General features: G+C 42.0%; 1 long non-coding RNA gene across 2 annotated transcripts; it reads left to right on the forward strand.

Annotated features, from left to right (window-relative positions):
- Window positions 1–621: 621 nt before the first annotated feature.
- Window positions 622–3,460, forward strand: LOC119302357. 2 transcript variants are annotated; one of them, XR_005147515.1, is made up of 4 exons: window positions 622–1,092; window positions 1,192–1,292; window positions 1,370–1,495; window positions 2,222–3,460. It is a non-coding gene; the product is annotated as an uncharacterized LOC119302357 (long non-coding RNA). The 2 variants fall into 2 exon arrangements; XR_005147514.1 differs by having other exon boundaries at window positions 1,373–1,495.
- The last annotated feature ends 1,031 nt before the right edge of the window (window positions 3,461–4,491 follow it).

Raw genomic sequence — 4,491 nt, forward strand, 5'->3', positions numbered from 1 at the left:
TGGTCTCCGCACATGCTTGTTGATGTGTGGTTATTGGTGTGCTCTCTGCCGGCTCCAGACGAATAAGATTCTTCGTCCCTAGCAGCACCCAACCTTTCTAGCTTCCAATCCACCGTGAGGTCTCGTCGTCCTCTCCCACATGTTGTACTAGAGGAGGCAAATCCTCGTGCCCCGATTTCACACTGGACAAGTTAACCCTGAAGTGCCCAGCGGGGATCGGCTGGTTGTGGAATGTGGGTTTCAAGTGGTTCATTATCATCCCTTTTTCCCACGTCCACTTCCTAGCCTTTGATCAAGTAAAGTATGGTGGACGGGGTTTCTTCGGCCTGCAAACACATGTTTGTGGCGTAAAACATTCGAAAGGCAACGAAAAATGAATATTATATATATATAGCACTATAAGGGAAATGAAAAATGATCAAATAGAGTAGCACTATTTTAATCTCAGAATTAGAATAGTTATTATGATCACAGTGGCCCTATAAGGGCCCGACAGGACGTTCCCGAACTCCTTTTTTTGAGACAACGTTCCCGAACTCCTTTTTTTGAGACAACGTTCCCGAACTCCTGAAAACGCATAACAGAAAACCTGGCCGGTCCATCAAACTCTTCCGACCGGCCCAATCCCCATGTCACGACCTTCCCAACCACCCCACCTCCCGCACCACTCTGCCCCATCCTCGCGCGCACCTCCTGCCGCCGGCCCCAGCGCGCCACCCGCCGTCGACCAACCCCCTCCCCGGCCCGACGCGACCTCCCCAAACCACCGGCCGCCGCGCGCACCCTCGCCGGAAATCTCGCCGCTGCGCGCGCCTCCCCAAACCACCCACCTCCGCCCGCGCCCTCCCCGGATCCCTCGCCTAGCCGGTTCCCGTTGCAGCCGCCGCAAGCCTCCACGGATCCCGGCGGCACCCTCCCTTCGGCGTGCTCCTTCATCCCGCCGTCACGTCCTGGATCCAGCTGCCCCGGACCCCGCCAGATCCAGTAGAAGTTCCCGCCTACTCTCAACTGCTGCCAGGGAAGGACCTCGCCACCACGCCACTTCGTCCTTCCGACGCTGCAGCGCGCAAGCCGTTCACCTTCGTCGCCCATGTCCGTCCAATGACTAGTCACCATGCGTGCCTACCTGACCTTCATGGGGTACCAGTGGCGGCCTTCATCGCGTTCGTCTGACCACATGTTTAACTGCAGGGAACAAATGTGCCTTCTATGGCTCCGCCCAAAATCACGCCTGTGCCATGGGTGTGGTCCTAGCTGAGGTGCAGCTCGCTGTTGCCCGACTCCTAGCTAAGGTGCAGCTCGATCGTAGTGCTCGCCTACAGCTCTTTCTCCGCTGTTTGTGTTTATGCCTAAACATTGAGGTGCTCAGCAGGCAGAGGGGACAGATAAAATGCTGGGAGGATTGGGGCAGGCCCGCAGGAGGTGGCGGCAAGCCTGAAGGAGTTGGAGGCACATTACTACTCATCAATTGTCCATACTCTGCTCTATGATTGAGGTGAACATCTTCTAGAATGGTATCTTAGCAGCTCTCTTGTTAACTTAAAAAATGTATTTTCAGTTGATACAAGTGCATTGCTGGAGAGAAGAATTACAAATCTGCATCGGTTTGCTTTTTGTACATGTCTGTCAAGTTATTGCCTTTACTTCTACTTGCTAACTTGCGAAAGCAGGGCTTATATATGCTTTGTACAAATTGCTTAATGAGAGTATCACTATCATCTATGTTCTACAATGACATAAAGCAATGAATAGTCTAAGGAAAAACCACCTAGTCGAACAACGAAATGATGAACAGTAGGTTAACGAGCGGCCATGAAGTTCTACGATGGCTATACGCAGAGTTCTACTGCGGCTATACGGTTGCATATGGGTGTGTTGCTGATGTAAAATTGCAGGCCCTTTCCCAAAAATCATCTGCTACTGCATGTGTCGCTTGCTGCTGTTCTAATGGTGGCTGGTCTCCTATACATAGCGATATTCCTGTTCATGTCGCTGGCTGTAGTTTCTCTATGTTAACCACGTTGGAAGCCTAGCACTACTATCTTGCACTAGCCTATATATGAGCATCTCGGGCCATTGTTAATAGATGGGAGTAGTATTAATTGTTTTGATTAAGATGCTGACGCCTTAGATTATACTGGAGCATGTGTTCATCTTTTTTCTTTTTCTGCTACGTGCTTTTCCACACATCTGAAATTCCTCCGGCAACACTCCCCAACAGGTTGTTTCCCCATTTCTGTGGATCGGCGAGGATACAATGTGCTTCTCCTGCTCGCTTGGGTCAATGGGTGATTTGACTGCTGAAGTTGACTAGTAATTATCTACTAAATTTTCCAAGGATAAGCTCGCTTCTACATTTTCATATATACCAGCTTCTGTTATTTACATATCAGATGCTCTGACTAAATCATCTTTTGTGTTTCAGAGACTGCAAATTCTACTATGTACCTTCAGCAGAATTAGGTGTTGAAAATGTTGTTCCTCCTATGGATCGTTGATTCCACACTTTTGTCTGCATTTATGAATAATGCATATCCAGTACCATGCTCTAATAATTTTTCATCAATTATACTGCCTATATTACAACAGAATTAATGAAGTTCAACTTTGAGAAAGCAATAAGTCCAAATGTATATGGAAAAACTCTAAAAAGACAATGACCAAATTTTTTTGTTAGTGAAGTTCAATTTGGAAATACATGATAAAAAAGGTATTCTTTTTTTTACAATAAAAAAGTATTATGTATTGTTGGTTTCACCAACTAGTCACTCTCTCACAAACATTCTGTTACTGCTTCCCTTCTACTTCATGAAATTGTATACAAAAAGAACAATGAATTTCAAAATTAAAAGCAAAAAAGCAAGCATTTCTTAAAGACAAAGAAAGTGTGTGCGAAGTTCATATTTTTTGTCGTGGATGGTCCAAAATGTTCGCTAATGGAAAGGCACACCCTGGGTTTCCAAAAAATGATTGTAAAAATGATTGTGCAGATTTTCTGTTACCCCATTTTTAGTTACTGATTGAAGAAATTTTTGTTCATTAGGTGAAAGAACTTGATTTCTTTTGTTCCTTTGTGGATGAAGAAGGTCACCACAGTGGTAGGGAGAAGGTCACCATAAGACAGGGAGAAGGTCACATAAGGTGCAGAAAGAATGTCAGAGTTTAGCAACAGGGTGTGTGATCTTTGTGTTGTTTTTGGGGAGCAAATCATGGGTATGCGATCTCACATCCCGTGTGTTATTGAGATGGCCTCCCTTAGCCTCAAACCATTTTCCTACAAATATGATAGCCTCAATGCTACCGTCATGTGTAAAGAAAATTAGATATGTACATGTACACAACCTACAACAACTTTACGGGGAGTTGATGGATTTATCCAGTGGTTGTTGCTGCCACTACTGATTTTTTTCTTGAGATGGTCTTCATCACCAATCAATAATTCACTTGTTTCTTGGTTGCATCTAGTTCCCTTGCTCCACCTCAACACTGATTCCTTCAGCTAGATCTCCCTTGACCATCACCAATCAATAATTCACTTGTTTCTTGGTTGCATCTAGTTCCCTTGCTCCACCTCAACACTGATTCCTTCAGCTAGATCTCCCTTGTTATTTTGTATTCTTATTTTCTTTTCATAAAGCATTTGCTCTGAAATTCGGATCCGATGATGTAGCTTTGACTATTCTTGAAAACGTGGCGAAAATTGTACATGCTCTACAGGTAAAAATTTGGCTTTAATTTATTTTTTGTGAACTTCAAAATGTTGTGTTCGAGAAGGTTGAGTGTGTTATCTTAGCAAGTTCAAATAAAAAATAAACATGCAAGGTAAAACATCGGAGAGTTGCGATTTTTTAGAACTTCAAGTGATAAACAAATTTGAAAAGAGCACAAAACAGAATTTAAGTCCAGAAAAATCATTTCAAAACACTAACAAGAAAAAGAATGTTCTCTTTGTTATCGAACGCAAAAAAAAATTAATGAAAGGGGGAATGCAGTTTACGCATTTTGTGAAAGAACTAAGAAGTTCGAGATAAACTAATAGAGTAGTTTGATTTTAATAAATAATTCAGTTTTTCATTTCCATAAATAAAACCAAGAAGTTCAAAATTTAAAAATAGAGAAGTTCAAAAATCATAAAAAAGGACTTCATTGTTTCTTTCAAAAATTCTAGAAGTTGAAATTGAAATAATGGACAATTCAATTTTTATTACAAAACTATGACATTGTCTTTACTGAAAGAAATAAATCAAGAAATCCAAATTACAAAAATAGAGAAGTTCCATAATTATGACAAAACTCAGATTTTCCTTGTTACTAAAAAACTAAATGAAGAAGTTCAAATAAAAAAGATTAAGAAATAAAACCAGGAAGTCCATATTAAAAAGATGGAGAAGTTCGATGATTATAGAAAACTCAGATTTTCCTCATTATTAAAGAATGGAAACAAGAAGTTCAACTTTTAAAATAGAGCGCTTCCAAATTTCATAAAAAGGA

This window comes from Triticum dicoccoides, chromosome 5A, assembly GCF_002162155.2.
Source record: "Triticum dicoccoides isolate Atlit2015 ecotype Zavitan chromosome 5A, WEW_v2.0, whole genome shotgun sequence".
Lineage (NCBI taxonomy): Eukaryota > Viridiplantae > Streptophyta > Magnoliopsida > Poales > Poaceae > Triticum > Triticum dicoccoides.